The 20,925-nt window shown below is 39.4% G+C and overlaps 1 protein-coding gene and 1 long non-coding RNA gene across 3 annotated transcripts in view; one reads left to right on the top strand and one right to left on the bottom strand.

Moving 5' to 3' along the window:
• LOC148185095 (uncharacterized) overlaps nucleotides 1–8,648 on the bottom strand; it is a 35,740-nt gene extending 27,092 nt beyond the window's left edge. For both annotated transcript variants that reach the window (XM_088057383.1, XM_088057392.1), the window contains exon 1: nucleotides 8,546–8,648. The gene's annotated coding sequence lies outside the window, so the exon portion shown is untranslated. The remainder of the gene's footprint in view (nucleotides 1–8,545) is intronic.
• A 158-nt stretch (nucleotides 8,649–8,806) lies between these two features.
• LOC148185094 (uncharacterized) lies at nucleotides 8,807–20,205 on the top strand. The gene is made up of 5 exons (XR_015774542.1): nucleotides 8,807–8,938; nucleotides 15,457–15,597; nucleotides 17,985–18,135; nucleotides 19,532–19,744; nucleotides 20,081–20,205. It is a non-coding gene; the product is annotated as an uncharacterized LOC148185094 (long non-coding RNA).
• Nucleotides 20,206–20,925: the final 720 nt, after the last annotated feature.

Raw genomic sequence — 20,925 nt, 5'->3', positions numbered from 1 at the left:
AAGTACAATCAGAAATCATCTGTAAAACATGGCTTGAGCTAGAGAACTGTTTTATTGAGATGTATTTGGCCCTGTCTCATTGTCCCTTTTGCTAGAGGTTTAATACAGGACTAGGAAGAAGGGTAAAGGTGGGAGGGAATACAGAGCCACAGTTAATTAACCCAAAGTAGCAAATAGATGACATAAAAGAGTGTTCCATGGTCTGTACCTATATGTTTCCTCCAGTTTAAACCCAAACCCTTCAGACTGAAGTAAATGCTTCAGTTGCCTTATTTGTTTGTAACATTAAGATTTAAGAGGCACAAAAGTTCCAGAATTTCTTGACATGTTCATTTATTAGCTCCATTTTCCCAGTATAAAAGCAGTAAAATCAGGCAACTCACACCTCTTAAAACCGATACTGTATTTGGTGATGTCTATTTTTCTCTGATTAGTCACCAAAGTAACCAATGAACATTCCAAAAGCAGTATTCCAAGCTGCTATTTAGCAGTAGGCAACTAATTCCTTACCAGGGCTAAATTCAAAAGGTTTGTCCACCTACAAAGGGGAAGCCAAGGAAAATGGGTGGAGGGCAAAAATAGGAGAAATAGGAGCTCTGAAATGAACAATAGTTATGATTGGTGGCAAGACATCAGAGGCAGAAACAACACCGTTGATAGGAGCAACACATACTTCATAAAGCTGCTTTTTCCTTAGTGGCTCATTAGGATTCCACACTTTGTCAGACCACACTGAATGAATTGTTCCCAGAGTACAGATGAAAGATAAAAAAAGGCTTGACTTATATTTAATGATCCACCATTACCATATCTGTATGTGGACAGAGTTTCAGCATTAACACACAATATACACATAACAGTGACTACGGTGTCTCAGAGACCACCACTGCCTGGTGGAGAAGGAAAGCTGACACCACCATTCCTCTGAAGAGGAATGCAGTTATTACCTTTTCAATGACTGTGTGTAGCTTGCTTTATTAGCCATTGTTTAAAGCACTATAATTAGAAAAAGTGTTAGATATGCAAGATAAACCATCCTCCCTCGAATAATACATGCTCCCCTGTGAGTTATAATCATTACACATCGTGTTAAAGAGGTTTTGTAGAAGTTTCTTCACTGACTAGAACCATACAATCATTGCGCCACTTTCACATTGCAGCAAAAAACCAATACATCCATAAAATGTGCCCCAGTCATTGCTTTTCTTTATGAGGATCTCTGAGCAGCTATTAAACAGCAATTATCTTGGATGTTGTACTAATCTTTTAGGTGTAACAGAGGCAGATATTCTGTACATTGTCAGCTGGTTCGATTGTAATCCCTGCTGCCCTTATTCCCCTTAGCCCCAACTGAAGCAGAACTCCAGCTATAATTCATCAGGCCACATCAGTCTGCATTTCAAAGTGCATCCTTATACTACCTAAAATGAAACAAGTGTGTTACCCAAGATAAGCTTAAAATGATTTGCATAAGATAATCAGCACACTCTTGAGATTACTTTGATTTTTGGTAGGCATATCATTTATGCGAGCAAACATCATTCTTTAAAAAGGTAATATTCATCACTTCTGATACATCAGAAACTAAAATACTGTGACTAAAGTTATAATTAAAAAGGATGATGTTACAAACAATTAGCTCATCTCCAGCACATGTTGCAGGGATGTCCTGACTTCAGTATTCCTTCACAAAGGCAGCACCAAAGACCCCATTAAACTGAGAGGTGGGAGGGCCAAACTCGAGACTAATTTGAAAAAAAAACTGTTCTTGTTTTTTCAAACCCCTCATTCAGGCAGAATCTCCAGGTCAAATCCTCCATACCTGGACACCCTGAGCTGCCACCAGTTCAGCCAGACCTGGCACTCCCATCACCCTTTGGCACCAGCACTTCTGAGGCACTCACGGACCAAGCAAACATCACACAGGAGAGACATTTCTTGCATGAGTGCTTCTGTCTTTATTGGAAAGCACTTTTGTGTGCAGAGCAGATTTGCAAAGCCTGCAGCTGTGGGTTTGTCACAGCATAGTCCAGGTATTGCCCCCTTACTCTATCACAATTTCTCATTGCACTTACACAGATTCCACTATCTCAGCAATATTTCACAGGTCAGAATAGTTAAAGTGTCTGCTTTCCAGCTATCAATTGAGGAGATAATCTTTAATCCAAAACACAGTGCATTACATCATCTCATCTTCTGCTTATGATGGTCTCCTGCAGTATCCAGCCAGAGCGACTGTCTGCAGCCTAAAGGATTTACCCAGTAAATTAATGGCTCTTCTTAAGTATCTCATATCCACTTAGAAAAACAAATATGGATTATTTGTTCCATTAAAAAATTTATTCTACAGGCACACAAGAAGTCTCTGTCTTAAGTGATTGAGTATCCAACCTTGGAGAGACAGAATACTGTATCTGAACAGCTAAGCCCTCACAAATTTTAACTGATATGTATATTTCCAAACCCTGCCTGAGCATCCAAGCCACTCACTGTCAGATCCTTAGTTCACACCTCCCGAAGCCTTACTAATCAGACAATTAAGCACTTTTCAGACAATAAGAGGACACAAAGAAGACATTCTTTAGGACCAAAGGATACAGGCAGAAATCAATATAATCTGAGTATCTGTCAACTGTGCAGAAAGTGCTACAAGAGAAAGTGCTACAGAGCATCCAGTCCTCCTTCACCCACAGCAGCCTGGGCTGCAAGCAGGGCTAGAGGCAGGCACAGAGCTGCTAAAGGTCAGCATGCTCCCCTCCAAAGGGGTATACCTGAAGGAACAGATAAAGCATAGCTCAAGACCATTGAAAAAAAAAAACCAAAACAAAAAACCCCAAACACCTCAACTTAGTTCTTTTTACTTGCTTGGATACTGGAAGTCATTTTAGGGAAATAAAACTGCAAATATCCTTTAAAAAACATCTGCCCTTTAAATAAAGAATAAGAAATTATTTTAATCTTGAGGTCAGTTACTAGAGATAAAACTGTCCAAAGGAACTAGCAAGTCACTGGTTTTGACACAAGACATAATTGGTATATAATACTGTACTAAAAGTCAGTACCTATTGTATAAAGTTATGCAGAATTCACATTATTGTGAAAATTAAAACTTGTTTAAATACAAAAAGTGTAAGTTTGTAGCTTATATAGTTAATTTGTAAAGAAATATTTCACTTCTTTATTGAAGTATTTCAAACTGTGCTTTCCACTCTTCTGTTCAGGAAACATAATATGTACTTAACTGCAAACCTGAATATTTTTCAATAAGAACCTGTATCACATACACACCTCCTTAGGAAATTTTTAAGCATGTTGAATAAAAATCATCTTGTGTATTGCTGTATGTAAGCAGAATGAACCATTGAGTCACAATTGGGATGTTTTTTTTCTGCCATGTAAACACACTTCTGCAACGTCATGCTCATCTTGCAGTTCACCCTGCACTGAGGGGACTGCAGATCTAGTCAGACATGAAAAGGTAATGTGTTTTGGGTTTTCCTTTTCCCAGCCTCCCTATTTGTACCCTCAAAGGAGGGCTCTGGAAAATCAGTATATATGTACAGTCCAAGAAACTGCTTCTATTTCAATAAGTAGCTCACATTATGCATGCCTTCTGTCAGATGAACACAGATCCCTCTTCCAAAAACTATATAAAAGCATCTGAGCAGGGGGATGGGAATTGTGACGTAAGAGGCAGCCAGTGGAAAGACATATGGAGGCAGAGAAATCAGAAAGATATCAGCAGTTGGCAAATCTCCTCTAACATTTCACATTCATATGCTCACCACATTTAGGCACAAAGACAGTATCTAATACTCCAGCACCAGAAGAGAGGCTGTTTCCAGCATTCTCCAAAGAAGCACATTCCATTATAGACATAGCCCTGTGCAGCACAATAATCCTACATTGCTCATCTGAATTTTGTATTTAAGCCAGACATAGTGGCAACACACTGGACTGTAGTGAAATCACACAACACATTACTATTACCCCATCATGCAAGTATAAATTGTCAACTTATATTTATACATTGCTTTTGTGTCCTGGGAAATGAGCAGAGCAAAAAGCGTTAGTGATACTTGACTGTCATCAAGACATTTTCTTCTCAAATTGAGAAACAATTGAGTACAAAGAAAACTTTCCCCTGAAGCATCTTCCTGTATTCACTCCAGTAAGATGATACTAATAAAGTTCTCAACATTTTCCCTGTGTTTTAGTCTGTCTTATTTTAGGGTTTGTTTTAGGGGTTTGGGGGATTTTTGGTCGTTGGGGGTTTGTTTCATTGTCTTTGTGGTTTTTTGGTTTTTTTGAGAAGGATTGAGGATTTTTTTGTGTTTGCTTAGGGCTTTTTAGTGGGGTGGGAAAGGTGTGTGCAGGATAGCGTTGCAGGACATTTTCACCTGCATTACTGCAATATTCCCAATGAAGAGAGTCAAGAATTACTGCTTTCATGCCACAAAACACATACTGTAACATGCCTCTACCAAACATTCCTTGTGGTGCTTATGCCCTTTTGCCTGGAGGAGAAATAAAAGTCATTTTCATCAATGACAACAGAAGAGCTTAGAGCAACATACTCCCAGATATCACTGTGAAAGCTGTACTTAGACTGGTAATTGTCAAAAAAACCCCACAAAAACAACAAAAGAGGCAAACCTGCTTTGTCCTAGTTTCTCTTTTAGCAAGATGTATTGGGCTGGAATGACCCCTCCATGTACACTAGGAACTGACAACCCATAGCATCTGCACCAGTAGTCTTGGATGGGTTAGAGAGCTTGCAGCAGGACAGGGCAGAACACTACCTCTGACTGCCCCCACAACAACCTGCCACAAGGAAATGAAAGTTTGCTGCACAAATTTAATCTGGTACTGCACAAAGTTTTATTAAACTATACAATCTACCCAGACTTACGAGTCATAGGAGCAAACATTACTTTGGATAGAGCTTGATTCTGTACTTAGTTATCCAACTTAATGTTATCTGCTGCTGAAGGTCAGTAAATGCAGAGCTTTTCTCCTTTCTATCCCTCAAGATTTTTTTAAGAAACACATTGGGACATCCCAGGTAACAAGTCTTTGACAGTGAATTCCCAAATGTGACAGAAAAAAGCCAACCTCTCACTGCAGCCTATTAAACCTATTAACTAAACTCATGGGTAATTATCAGCCATAAAGGGTTGAGAGCTCTGTTGGTTGGACACAGAATTTCTTAAGCATCCATTAAGAAGCTATTAAGACACACGCAGGCACTTGAGTACAGCAGGAACAAATTAAATGCTTTGATATATTTTGTGATTGTTGTCGAGTCTTCAAAGAAACAGCAATCCTAAAAGATAACTTTTCCATCTTAATTTGCTAGGATTCTCTCAGGGAGGAACAACAGCTCTAGGTATGTATTATGCAAACATTACTTACATGCTGTGGCTTGTGCAGCATGTCAGAACTATTGTAAGCAATTACTACCCTCATATTCAAACAAAATTAACATGGCACAAATATCAGAGATGTTGTAATTTTTTTATGGCTGAAGTGCTCTAGAGCACTTTCAGGCAGGTCAGAGATGCTCAAAGAAGAGGCAGCTTTCTTTCAGGTCAGTTTATCTGCATTTCAAATGTGATGCCAACACACAAGAGACTAGCAGGAGCAGAAAAAGAAATGCAGAGCACTTGCTAGATGAGATACTCGAGGGAACAAATAAATGGGGATTTTTGAAATGTCAAGCTTGTTTCTGCAGAAGTTCTAACAAGGCTATTACTCAGATGCATTCACAGGGAAAGAAAATATTACCTAATGCTACAAGATAAGTAATTGTAATGTATTTGTGGAATGCATCTTCAGCATATATATAGGCTCACACTTTCTTTAGAAACTGCTTTGAGTTTTGTTCAGTCGCTGTAAAGAGAAACCACGCTTTACTTAATTAACTGCTCAAACAATCTATAAAGAAGGTATTTGCAGGAGTTATTTTGTCTTTATTATGGATTTTTAGGAAGCACTAATTCACCTTCCTATATCAAGAAGGAGGCAGAAAAGAGAGTACATAAAGCTATAAATACTATTAATTGCAGAGTAAGGCACAATATCATTAAGAGTTATGGAAACTGTCCCATCTCCTTTATTCCTTTTGCATCTGACTATCACATTTAAGAGAAAGAGTAATTGAACCATTCCATCAAAACCCTGGTGTGGATTAAGCCCTTGCCAAGAATGAGCTAGCATTGATTACTTATAAGAGCTAGCAGTTTTAGAGGCACAGAATAATCCCAGAACCTCAGAAATTGGACCTCAAATGAGCAGACAGCTGTGCCACCAGCATGAAGGAGACAAAAGCATGATCAGTAGCTTCAGAAGCAATTCAAATAGATCAAGAAGAGACATCAACTGTAGTTGATCTATTTAAATTCATGAGATCATATTTGGAAACGTGGAAGAGAGCTGCAGGAATAATACATCTCTTTGAATTAACTCTTGCAGAAAATTTATCTTTTGATAGTCTGTCTTAACATCTCAAGGCAGACTGACACCATTAGATGCAACGTCAATAAAAGGAATAAAGAACACAAAAACTAATGATTAATAAAGGAGCTCTGGAAAAAAACATTCTGGGTTGGGAGAGGGCTGTTTTTTTAGAATGAAACACTATGGCAACAAGAATCTTTAGTTACAGCTTGTATACATATATATACACACACACATACACACTGTATTTGTGTATATATACATACATTTTTGTAACCTAAACATGCATTTTACTCACACAGGCTGCTGATATGTGTCAACATAAGAGTATAAATCAAATCACTCTCTCCTTAGCTGTGTATACCCTTTACACTGCATATCCATAACTTCCTTTCAGCACTAAAAGGATCCCACAAGCAGGGAAAGATTATCTAACAGAGAACAGCAAGGACTTATCCCTGTTAGCAGCCTGCAGAGGACCCACAAATCCACTCTGCAGATCAGAGCAAGCAACTTAAGGAAGCAATTTTCCCCTCACAAAATCCCCCTTTTGACTTTCCAGATTAAGATATCACCCAAGGCCATGCTCTTATTAAAGCAGTTAGAAAACCTAAAGAAAGTCACAGCAGACTTGCTGCATAGCTAAGTGGAAGAGAGGCAAATTGGATTTAAGACAGTTTTTCCATAGGTGAAAAAGAACAACAGCCACAGACAGGCTTTTGGGGCTGCAAGACAGAACAGGCAGAACATGGTCAGCAGGGGACAAGGGCAAAGTGATCATCACTTTTCATTGCATCTTGCCCAAGCAGAGCTCTCCAGCCCCTCAGCAATGTTGTAGAGCCACAAGACATCCTTCCAGAGGGGAGGAAATGCTCCCTGCTCAGGCTACCATCCCTCAGGCACACTACCAAGTACTCCCAGGGCAAGGTAGACCTGCATTACAGGGCTCATCTGCACTTCTGGAGCAAACAAAACAGGAGATTTACACTTCAAAGCTACTGACCTGGCATTGTTCCAATAAACACCAAGTTCCTATTCAGACTGTTACCAAAATCACATGCTAGACCCAAAGGACAACCTTAAGGCTGAGAGAAACTTTACTGTCCTGTTTCTCTGAGGAGCATCATGACAGCAAATGCTAAAAGCATAAACAAAAATAATATACACCAGTTACAAAGAAGTGGGACACTTTTGTCATTAACTAGTCCCAGTGGTAGCAGCTGATTAGGCCTTATAGACACTTGATAACCACCTCAGATTTAGGTTATCATTCAAGCTGCATGTCTTTGAAGGCCTATTAAAGGCAACGACAGAACAGCTCAGCACACTAAATAGCCATATCTTACGGGGTCAGGTTTCTAAAATCATGCATTAACTGGCAATTTGATGCCTCAGATCAGTTTACTTCAAGGACAAATATTAGTAAAATAAAATGAAACAAAAATTAAATAAAAGGAAAAAGAAATATTTTTTTATGATCATTCCCCCTCCTAAAGAATGGGATAAAGATTCAGTTCAAATAGACTTGAGCTTTATTTCTCCTTAATTTTCTAGTCACTTTAGCATCACAAATAGACATGGCCAAAAAAAAAAAAAATCCTAAAAAATTATTTAAAATAGGATACATATAAACAACTCATAACTCAAATTTATAGCAGACTGCTACTTCCTGCTACATAAGTCAACACTAATGGACAGTACTACAATAATTTTATACCTCTAAGAGCACATTTCAAAGGGAGAACCCCTTAGAAGTAAAAACAGTATTAAGTCAGGAGGTAGAACACAGAACCATCATAAAAAGCCCCAATACAAACCTGCTGAGCAATTAGATTTTTCTGCCTGTAATAGCTACATTTTTACCCTCACTAATATCAAATTAACTGAGACCACACCATCCCCTGTCCTCTCTCCCAGCCCACAAAGTCCCATTACCCCTATTTCCAAGCACATCATCAGAAGCCATGACTTGCCATTTCTCAGTGCACAGCACATTTGCTTAAGCAAACACAGCTCTTCAAACTGCCACACTATAGCCACAAAAAGAGTTACAAAGCAAAATTTTGCCATCTATTAATTTACCTACCTGCTAATAACAGCACCAACAGCTTACATAGAAGCCCTTTAAAGGGCTTCAGTCAGCAATAACTATGACACTAGATGTAAATCTCCTTTCCTAAAACTTTCAGTGCTTATATAGAGAACACAGACGGTTCTGGGGTGGGTTTTTATACCAAATCAAATTCACATGACTGAGGCTTTCTCATGAGTGTGACTCATCTGCACCTGTGATGAATAAAGTGATTTAAGCTGAAGCTGAACTACTTACTGAACTTACAAGTTACTGCTTATCCGATAGAATTGGGAAGGCAGCAGGGCAAACATTGATATAGCAGAAATACCAAATGTTTCCTCAATAGATTTACTGCTTTGGCCTGTTTTCTTACACTGAATACCTAAGGATTTTGGACATTCTCAGGTAATTGTTAATGAATAAGTGGCTAGAGCTCATTATGACCTACTTGTAGAAAAGCTTCTCCTTCACCTTGCTTTCTTTCTTTTTTATTGTTGCTCTGCATGTGCTTTGAAACTGGCTGAGAAGACATTTGCTGTCTTGGTAGCACTTAGAGATGAAATTAAGGTGTGTGGGATGAATCTTTGTAGACAATGTAGTTTCTCTAGCATATTGCTTTCAAAGGAAAGGATCTAACTGATTTGATCTGAGGCATTTCCAGCACTTGTAAATTAATAAATTGACTACTATTAAATATGTACCCCATAGCAAGCAGTATGATTGGATGAACACTGAGTGTTTAGGTAAAAATTCTTAGAAGGACAGTCTGACCTTTGTGAAGGCAAGAAAGCTAAAGCAGCTGTTTGCAACTTTCTGATACTACCAAATGTGCTTTTCTCAAATCATGCCTCAAAAGGAGAATGCAGATTACAGTGCAGATGCTACTGAGTCTTGCACTAAAATCTCTATTGATAACTCTCTTCCGAGTGTGTTAGGGCCCCTGCATTTTTTTAATCATAAAAAATTACATTGCACATCACTGGGTCACAATAACTGATATCTTTACACAGTGTTGACAAGTATTTTATGCAAAACATTTCATTTGAGATTTTCTATGAACTGAAAGATGGATTGACCAGTAAAACAGGAAGACTCTAAAATCTTCTGACACAATATATCCAGAAAATGAGGCTATTTTCTTTCCCTAAGGAAGTCCAGTTATTGACAGTTGTGTCACTACTGTAGCTGTGGGCCCAGCTGATTTATGTAGATCACAATTGGGTTGTTTTCTTCTTATCCTGATCCCTTCAGCAGCTTTCCCTCTGGTTGTGGAAGAGTCTGCACCACCATCCCTCAGCACCCTATTCCTTGCCAGAGACAAGGGATAAGGACTGGATGACCCATGTGATGTTCAGCACAGGCACTGCTGGTATAAACCCTACACTGTGAATTAAATCTTGTGGGAGCAGATCCTTATGGAAGGAAACACTGGACCCTCATAGCTGGACCTGAGATGAAGCTCCTGCTGTTTGGAATGTGGCTGGCATGACCTTATCCCTACCACTGTCCTAAGCCAGGGCACCCTCCCCTGGCTCCCTGTTGGGGCAGAGTGGGGAGCCCTGACCACCCTGGGCCCATACACAGGCTGTAGCTGTAATGGCTCATTGTACAAGTGGGAAGTATCACTTCTTGTGAGTGCTATCAAGAGTTATTCAGGTAGGTGTTTTCTTTAGTATTATTACTTTGTGAAGTTTGACTATAATGTTTTTATCGACTTTGCAGACAAATGAGTATTTGAAGCAAGCAAAAGTTCATATCTGACCCTAGTTCTATCACAGCCCTGCTAATTGGTCTCCTGTAGGAACACACTAATGAAATTTGGTGCCTGCTGCATGGGCAGAAGGCACTCACAGTTTCAAGAGGCAAGAAGGGACAGCCTGGTGGGCAGTGAGAGGCAGTAATGTCCTGTGACAAGTTTCTGTATGAGAAATACCAACAATTTTCAAACGCTCACAAGAAAGAAAAAACATATTCCAAAGCCTTGTATTAATTGTTCTTTTTATTTTACTATTCTTTTGTCCCATGACAAACATATTCTTCATTTTGGACTAAATCTGCAATAAAATTTTTTATGGTTATCTAAATGGGTTGCTTCAGACTTTAATCACTCACTGAAGACTTATCCTTTCCCTGTTGTGAATGCTGTCACTTGAACAGCTGACTCTATTACATTTTCAGAAAGGTAGTTTTTAAAAAAGGAACAGTGTTGGAATAAAGTGTTTCTATTTCTCTGTGGTTTAGTTTAAATTAACTATGCAGGGTATCCTCCAGAAAACTATAATGATTAGCTGTTTTGTTGTGCTGTCTTGAAAATATCAGAATGATCCTTGCCCAGAGAGACTGTTTTGGTAGGAATCCCTTGCTTTTGTGTGGAGATTGCATGACCTTTAAAGATTTGATATCCTTCTCTACCATTTACAAATGCTGTGGTGTACATTTAATCTCAGGGATGTTAACTTAACTAAACTTTGAAGTGTAAAAATCTTCTGTTTACAGACTGGTCTCTCCTCAAAGGAAATCTTTAAGGTTTTGCTCATTTGGTGCCTGAGCTGGCATTTTTCTGTCCAAATCAAGCCTCTGATGAGTTCTGGCTAGGATGACCTCAGCTCTTTTACTTAAGTGACTCCCAACTACTCATCTCCCTCCTCACACTGGGCCTGCAGAACAGCTGATGGCAGATGGGCAGTTAGCTGGGACTCACCAGTCTCTCTTTCTGCTCTGGACTGGGGATGGGCTTGATTGCTTCTCCACCAGCAGACACAGGGCAGGACATGCTTGGTGGCCTAAGCCTAGGGATTTCTGTGTGTAGAACATGCGGTTTTGGGCACAAACCTGGACTTTGGGCTGCAGCAGGTGCACAGCACGAACCAGACATTGCAATGTGCCCAGTGGAGCACATTGCAGGAATGGGGATGTTGATGATGAGTTTCCTATGTATTTTCCCACCAAGCACTTGTGCAGGATGTGTAAAAGTGCTATCGAATTAGATGTCTCCTACCCATAGCTGGTCTTGATTCAAGCATCTGTTCAAGGACTGACAGAATTATTTTTTAATATTTTCTAGCTTCTGGAAGCGGTAAAGGCCTAAACAATAAAATACACTGGGGATGTATACAAAGCTAAAGTAATTGCCAAGAAACAGGAAAAAAAATTCTTAACCCTCATTCCTTCACTCAAAAGCATATTCATTTCTTAATTAGTCTTGTGAGATTATCCTTTAACAAGCAGCTGGTTTGAATCTGCCAGCCAGTAATACCTGGTATCTTTTCCTTTCTACTGTGAGTCCATGCTCACAGTATTCTTAACAGCACATTCTCTTGGAGTGTATTTCTTTGCTTTGGCTAACTGGAGGGAAACATTCATATATTCATATATATATACGTCTGTATATATATACGTGTATATAGAGATGTATATATATATATATGAGATATGAAAGGTCCTTGAGGTCTGCCATCCAGGTAAAAGAGCCAAAAATCACATAGGAGATCTAATAGTTAATTCTTCTTTAATGGTCTGTCTATAGGAATATCATTCTCTGATTTTCTCCAGTTCCTAAAGAATAATTTGGCTGCCTGAGCAAGCTCAATTTTAGTGTGATTCCACAGCTGCAGAAACCCATTGATGTGTGGTAGTGAGCAAATCACTGCATTTTTTTCAGTGCTCAGCTGTTTAAAATATACTGAATGCAAAATCACTGGTAAGTTACAATGTGTTTTAATTACTCTAATTAAAGCTTCTGTAGTATGGCACAGTTCATGATATTTCATTGCAAATTATAGCTCATGTACCTACCATGGCAAGCAGGCGTTTTCCCTTATCTCTTTATTCAAAAACTAGGAAGAATGGGAAGAAACAAACTTTTCAAGCTAAATTGCAGACTAACTAGCTAAAGTCTTTTGACACATTTTTTAGCACCTCTACAATGAGACAAACATTTAAATTATGGGTCTGAAGAGCTTCATCTGATGGTAGGAGAATAAGAAATCCTTCCTTAGGCTTTCGTCTGCTTCTATTTTTATCAGGTTGACTACACCATACAAAAGGGTGCACTTAATATTGCTCATCACACTGTGTACCATAACTTGCAGATTGCAAGTCTTTCTGCTGCAGACAGGAGCAAATCAAACTCATTAATGGCAAGTAGATGTTAAACTAGTTTGGGAAGTGTTTATTTCCATTAAGTTTAAGACCAGCAGGGAGAGTCTTAGAAAATGTTTTTCTGACTTCACTGGATATATGTTATGGATTTCCTGGGGTTCCCCTTCCATGTTTCCTGCTAAAGCTTGAATTGCTTTTCGTGTCTCAGTGTGGCCAAAGACAGGCCTGTGTAACTTAATGGTTTTTTTCAAAGAAGTTCCAAGTACATCTCAGCAGTGGTTTCCATCCAACCTGGTCACAGTCACCCAAACTGGGTATGGACCTCCCCATTGCTGCTGGATTTGATCAAGTACAGCAATTGAGCAAAGCTGCCTGAAAGAGGCCTCACAGCCACAAGGGATACTGCCCTGAAAGGCAGAGGAACTTAAAAGAGCTGGTTGATCTTCCTAAGCAACCTTCTTAAAGGGTAAGAAAGCTCTGTTTCTGTGCTCAAGAAAATGAACGTGTGTCAGGACGCCAGCTTGGCTGAGGGTGTAATTCCCAATGAGCTCAAGCCACAGGAGATGGAGGCAGGGACAGATGATCCACAGACACTGCAGAGTTACTACCCAGTATTATTTCAGGGAGAAAGTTTGGAAGGCCAAGCACGACTGGATTTGACACTGCATAGATATGAAGGCTAAGAAGACAACCTTCTGTAAGTACTTCAGCAGCAAAAGGAATACCAAGGAATATGGCACTTACTGCTGTCTAGGAGCAGATAAACTAATGGCAAAGGGCACTGATGAAGGTTTGATTATCAAGGTCCTCTTCTCATTGCTCTTTATTAACAGGGTTTGATCTCAGCCCTCACAGCTTCTGCTCTTAGTAGCAGCACTTAGAAAATTGAGGGAGAGGAAATGAACATATATGTCCCCACTGTGACAGGGGAGAATTGAATTCAAGGATGGAGCTGAAGAAGGTGGTCCATGTCACGCACAATTGCAATTGGTGTTCAGGAGAGGTTTCTCATTACTGGGAAAAGAGGAATCTTATTTCCATTTAAAAAAAAAAAAAAGAAAGAAGAAAAAACAACAAAGAAACAGCTACAGAGCCTGGCCAGCCTCACATCAGTAAGTAAGAACATTACAACGCAGGTCCTCACAGAAGCCCTGTCCAAGTACATGACAAACTGAGTTTCTGGGAACAACCAACACAGATTCATCATGAGCAAATAGAAACTGATTGACCTGATTTCATTCTGCAGCAAAAATGTGGGGCTCTGTCAATGAAGGGAGAACAGTGTACATTGCATACCTTTACTTTGGCTTTTACTTTGACAGGTTCTTCCACAATAAACTTGTAGGCAAACTGGGAAAACTGAGGATTCACTGGAAGGTAGACAAAAAACTGTCTGGGCTTTCTTGACTAACAATAGTAGTCATAGTCAGTCATTGAAAGGCCAGGCAGCCATGTACACGTAGTATTTCTCAGGTATCACACTATTGGTTATGATGCCATTTGGGTTTTGCCTTTTTTCCTTTTATATGTTCTCTGTATTCTTCACACATATATTTGTAACTCTGTCACCTATTGCATTAGTGGCTAGTTTCCCCCGTGCTTTTCCATGGCCTTTCCCTAAGCAGAAAGACAAAACCAATTCCAGAGCTCCAAGCCCCGGGAAGTCCAAGGCCTCTATCCTATCTTGGCTCTTCCTGGGAACCAAGGCTGAGAACAACTCTTCCAGATACATTTTCATGGATAAAGTGAATTAGTGCTGAAGGGGAGGCTCCAGAGAAGGGGCTTGACCTGAGGGTGAATTGCATTACCACTTGTCATCCTAACTGGTGCTTTTATCAATTATGCTAATTTCCTAAAACCTATAAAAATGTACTCACTTCTGGGGTGGGCTTTTGTGGACGTCTTTCCATATCTGCCTCTGGAGGTCTTCAAATAAAGATCCCCTCCTTACTAAAATTATCTCAAGTTTCGTTTCCTGGCTGAGAAACAGGCAACAGTTTTCTTGGATGAGAGGATGGAGTGTGCTTTTAGCAAATTAGTGGGTAATACAAAATTAGGGCCATAGCTGAAGGACTGAAAGGAAAGACTCTTAAACTGAGTACCTTCTGCAAGCTATAGCAGTGGGCTGACAGCAAGCTCATGATGCTCAACCAAAACGAGTGTGGAGTCTTGTACCTGGGATGTATCTGGGATAATCCATCACATGCATTGGGGCTGACTGGCTGTGGAGCAGCTCTGCTGGATGGCACCTGGAAATCCTGACAGACAAGCTTAACATGAGTCAGCCACGTGCTGTTATGGTATGGGAACCATCTACACACATGCACTGGGAGAGCACATGCTTCTTCGTTTCCTCTTGGCACTTGTGAGACCACATCTGGAGAGCTGTGACCAGTTTTGGTCTCCCCAGTACAAAGCAGTACATGAAGGTGCTGGAGAATGTCAAAAAGATGTCTGGAGCACAAGACATAGGAGAGGAGTAGGAACTGGATTTCTCAGTCCTAAAAAGCAAAGGGCAAAGAGATTAAATTGCTGTCTACAGCCACACATGAGGGTGGTTACAGTGGAGATGAGGATCGATTTAGCAGTATATAGTGACAGGGCAACAGGATATGCTGCAGCCTTTGTAAACCTCAGTGGTCAAACTCTGGAGCAAGCTGCCCAGGAGTTCTGACCAGACTCCATTCTTGGAAAATGCTAAATATCAGGGCTTATTATTTCCTATTGTAGTCCAAAAAAGCATGCAGAACGTTTGCTGATGAACATCTATATAGCAAAACCTTTACATGTTATGATAGTCTCTTCTCTCTTGTCTTTCTCAGGTGTGTTTAATCCCTTCATCCTTTCAACACCAGGTATTTTAAACTGGTTTTCCCTGGATATCTTCTCTCTCCTTGGAATTGTCTTCACTTGGTGGCTTCCAGAACTGGATCCTTTACTACTGATCCCAGGCACCACATGAGGTAAAAAAAAAAAAAAAAAAAAGCCAACCTGATTCTTACAACTTAGGTATGATTCTTAGGTTGCAGGATACAAAAAGTTAGTTTGGTTTTTGTTAAAGTAACATCACAACATCATCATGTAGGTAGTTAGGGATCAACAGTATGAGCTAGGTCAGCTTCTGTAGTGGTGGTATTTGGCTGCATGGTTCATACTCTGTTTTTTTCATTTCCTCTCTCACTCCCTGTAGTTTCATGCAATGAAATGAATTTTAAAATTTTCAGGCTGTTATATCTTGTTTTTAAAGGTGTCTGAGGTTCCCTTTCCAGAGTGCCCCAAATTGGCATTTGTTCCTTCTCTGAGATGGAATTTATTAACAGAAATATTGGATTGTGGCACTGTATTACCCACTACACCAAATTTGTAGCTAACTTCATATTCAATTGTATCAACAGACCTCTTCAGCACTGAGGGCAAATAACCAAGACCAAAAAAAGCCCCAGCATTTCTTGACGCTATTAACTTGTTCTTCCTAAGTCTTAAAGTTAAGCTTTCTGGTTTGTTCCACACATTTCTTTCTCAGAGATGCATTCTGAACTTTTCCTGTTCTCAGACCTTCTTTGTCCTCAATGAATATTCAAAGAGAATTGTTTCAAGATTACTTTGGCTTATTTCCCTAGACTCCTTCCTGGAATTTCAGCTATCCTGACAATTAAAATACTTTTAACTCTTTATGAGTATTAAATATGTTCTTCCAGATTATGGCCTGTGTCTTAGTCTTCTGTTTAAAACTGCATTAAATATCTGGCCACAAATAACCCTAATTGCAGGTGAGATACCGATCCAAAGTACACACTCACTTTCACTAGCGCTTAAAAAAATCCCAACTTAAAAGCTACTGGTTTTGCAGATAACTGTTATTTATGTAAACACTTAAAACTGACTTGGTTCTCCTGAAGCCTTCTTCTTACCTTTTTTCTCCATACAATCTATATTAAATGTGTAATTGTATTTCTTTTTACTGACCTTTGCTTTTTCTGTTTCGCTTCAGAAATACCCTTCACTTCACATTGGTCAACGCTTAATTTCCACATTGATATTCAATTCAAACTGGACACTTCTTCACTGTTCCAGTACAGTCATTCACTAAAGCCTTCTCCAGAAAGTAATCTGACATAATGGATGTTTTACAAGCTTCATGTAGGCTGACATTACTGAAGCTGTGTTATATGTTGTTAAGGTAGAAACTATGCACTTGTTTTCAAAACAAAAGCTTGCTCTTAGAAGTGATCTTAATTTTTCAGGACAGAGATTTGGTCTAAATATTCATAACTGAGCCACCTTCTGCAAGAAGAGTGACAAAGAAAAAATCATGGACATCCTAAAGTCTGAAATTACATATTTTTTAAATCAAACATTCTGATTTGATAGTAAATATGCAAAGGATATAAACAGGTATTGTTTAGCTATGTATTACTTAAATGCAAATGTTCAGATGCTAGTATTTACATTACACTTCTTTCTATCCCCTGAACAGGTACAGTATAATAGCTAAGGAGAAAAAACTGGTAGAAAGGAAGCAGTCTGTCCTTCATGGCTAGCTTAACATGAAGCAGAAGGAAATCGAGAAATAATCTTCATAGTTCTTATTGATCTCTTTATATTATTACAAGCTAGAAATTCAGGCTATTTATTGACTGAACTTTGGATAGCCACCTCTGATTAGCTCAGCTTTCATGAGCAAACCTTACAGTTCAGTGAAAATGCTGCATACTGTCAGAAAGTGTAGGAAGATGTGAGGTTACAAAACAGATGTCATTTTTCTTCTCTACCAAATAAATTCAAAAATATTCAAGGTTAACCTTGTCACAGTTGATGACAAAACAGAAGGTGTTGACATGCTTCTGAACTTATATTTTTCACATTTTTATTGACAAATGAGTTAAGATATTTGTCAAAGATCTACAAAATATAGACTCACAACAAGGGAAATATTCAAACTATAAGATTTTTTTCTGGATGAAATCCTGCTTGCTTACTGAAGTCTCAGACCAAATGTAATGATGCTTCTACATTCATGTTGCCTTTGGCAAACATACCTGCAGAGTAGTATCACTTAAGTTCCACCCTGGCTTCCTCTGGTCACAGAGGTTTCTCCCTGGAAAACTTTGAATTTGTGAGACTGGCAAGCTTGGATTCTTCACTGCCACATCAAAAAGGGCTGAGGGACCCTCTCTGGGGTGCTGTCCTGTGCCATCTTTAGCACAGTCTTTGGGTTCAGACAGAGGACAATGCAGGCCTTGATGTCCCACATTCTGTAACTTCTCAGCAGTCTATACCAAATTCAGGGAAAAAAACATGCAAATACAGCTATGAGACCAAGAAAATATAGGGTCATGTGTGTTTCCAGACCCATACCATGAAAGAAAACCTCTTATCATCTGAAGACCATTGGTCAGAAACTATTCTGTGCTCCACGTTCAGTGAAAACAGATCTCTAATACACCTTTGGTGACGTGTTCAGACAAGGCGGAAGTTTTCTTCAGACTCCGGATCTAGAGGTAGGTGTAACCACGAACTTTTGAGCAAGGCACATTAGCTAGGTGCCTGGTAACTTGGATTTTACTTGAAATAAAGATATACTCTCATTTTCAAGCTTCTTCCTAGAATAGGAAGGCTTCAAAATATTAAATCTCAATTCAACAGGTATGAGAATAGAGGAAAATTTAACTTACAAAAAAGTGGAGCAAAGTAAGAAAAAAAAAAAAGTGGAACAAAGACTAAACATACAAGTTAAAGTATTCTCAGATGACAGGGATCAAGTCTACTTTTAGAATTCCATAATCAGACACTCATAATCTCACATACCCAACTTTAGCTGCACAGAATAGACCCAGAAGTTAAAAGTTAAAGGCAGCTAATCCGTACTAGTTCTCTCCATGATGCTTTTCCACAGATGATCTGAAATACCAAGCAGCCACTGCATTCTTTGGGTAACAAAAAACCACCATCGAGTCTAAAATCTAACCTTAATGACCAGTCATATTGACCAGGGGATGCAGAGCACCCAGTTCCTTCCCCTGAAATGATCAGGCATGAGGGATAATGGCAGAATCACAACTTTTTTCCCCTCTTCCTTTGGCCCTGCAAAGAGAGTGTTAGTTCCAAAGCAAGCCCTCTCTTCTGAAAGAAATTCATTTCCAATTTATGTTGTATCAGTTGCAGTGCTAGAAAGCACTGGTTGGACTTTTGCTGGCATTTTCCTAAGCTTCTTAAAATCATCACGTCTGAAATCCAGAAGATAAATATTCGCAGGGTTTTTGGTTTTAAACTAGTCATTTTGGGGTGCTTTTTATGAGCAAACTTATAAAAGTTTGCTGCCTGGAATGAAATGCAAAGTAACAGCATCTTGGATTAACAAACAGCCATTTTAAAAATAGCTGCTTTTAATTACTGAGCTCTAAATCAAAAAGTCAGTGCAACATCAAGGGGTGCTTTTCTTTATTGAATGTGAACACCATTTAAAAGTGAGATGTCTTCTAACCCTTTAATTTACACCTTCTAGGGATGGTTCTGAGTCATAGTTTTAATTTCTTCCTATTTTTTCCTCCATGGGTTGCAAAACACATTTCAAAGTCTCGAATAAGTGAAGAGACCTGATCCAAAATTCCTTGGCAAATCTCCCTCCTATTGTGAGGAATATTGGCTGCCAAGAGTCCAAGACTGAACTCTGTAAGGATGGAGTTTTTCCAGCACTCCTGGGTCACTTCAAATATCTTTTGAAAATCTGGTTTTTGTATATCGGGTGGCTGAAGTGTTGCCATCTGTATTTTCCTACAGTAACATTCCTTTATCCTTAACACTGGGATAAATGTTGTCTTTTTTTTTTTTTTTTGTCATTTTGACATTTCAGAAAATTAGAAAAATGCCTGGTTTCTGTGTGCTTCTTGTGCCCAGAACAGAACTTCCATGTGCCCCAAACCCATACAGAAGAAAAGAACCTCATTAAATGTTGCCACCCCTGAGCTCTGGTGATCCTCCTGAAAACGTAGTGGAAGACTATCATAATTATGTAAAACTTTTTACAAGGCTCATAGTGCTACTACCACAACACTGCTTCTGACATGAATGAGATCAGTTTCATTCACAAGAGAGATGAATTTCATTCAGGTATTTCTTACATCCTACTGATGACTTGTAGCTTCCAGTATGTGAGTTTTTTATCTTAGCTAATGGGAAAAGGATTTCTTGACTATGATATTTTCTGAAGCCAATTTACCCAAGAGGTGCAAAAGGCAAGCGGTTTGGTGGGTGAATGCTAATGTTCTGACAGTACATGGTGTGGTATGGGGGAACATTTATTAAACAAACAATGTTAACTTGACCTAAGAATGAAGTTTGATCTCTAACAGGAAGCCCTATCTAATGATTAAACCATGGAATTAGGCTGTTAGGACTATAGCTAATAAATGCTTATAACCGAGATGCCGCAATTCTTCATTCTAGACACATGCTGACCGCAACGAAATCCAAAGACCAAAGGGAGGTGATTTAAAGCCACTCACTGAGAAAAGAGCTGCTTCCAGCCAGCCCAAGGAAAGGATAAATACAAGGAAAGGCTGGACTTTGACCTCTTTTGAGGCTAGGTGCCTGAGGGAAGCATATGAGGTGATTCACAGCAGGGCAAGATTCACTGAACCAGAAGGGAGGTCTTAAGGAAGCTGACTCCACTTTTCTTAGCTCTGTGGTTTTTAGCTGAGAGCAGGCAGGCAACTTCTGCTTTTGGAGAGCTGTTTTGCCCTAGGCAATCACAGAAGAGTTGGAATGACACAGAGACCAGAGATAAGTGGGCATCCTCACCCCAACAGGGCTGTGATTTAGAAAGTGAGGCACTGCCCAGGAGAGTGGACTCTGTTGGGAGAAGAGGGAAAAAGGAGGGTCACTTCTTACCCCTTGACACAGCAGATTGATTTGGCTGAATGAAAGAGACTACATAATGCCGCTCTTTCTCTCAGCTACCTGTAACACACAGGCCTTTAAACATTAGAGAAGCCATGATCCTGCAGTGACTAGTAAGATTCTCAAAAACACTTAGCCCAAGAGGAATGAAGCACTGTTAGAGCACAGTGTTTAATGTGTTCTGATCATTCTTTAAATATTTTTCTGTAGCCAAACATACTAGCTCTTTACATGAGCTACAATGATACAGTAAAGCCAAGGAGAGAGCCTTGGAGTTTAACAAAACCAGCTTAAAATACCCAAATTTGGTGAGTTTTTTGCAGTGGGTTTAGAAATAGCTGTCAGAATCTCCTTATAATTTGTGGTATGGTGCTGCACAGTGAATTTGGCGC

Source organism: Pseudopodoces humilis, chromosome 1 (assembly GCF_049639895.1).
Source record: "Pseudopodoces humilis isolate 2021_Gansu_Grassland_sample_001 chromosome 1, ASM4963989v1, whole genome shotgun sequence".
Taxonomy (NCBI): domain Eukaryota; kingdom Metazoa; phylum Chordata; class Aves; order Passeriformes; family Paridae; genus Pseudopodoces; species Pseudopodoces humilis.
Note: the sequence above shows the minus strand (reverse complement) of the source record. Positions and strands in the feature narration are given on the sequence as shown.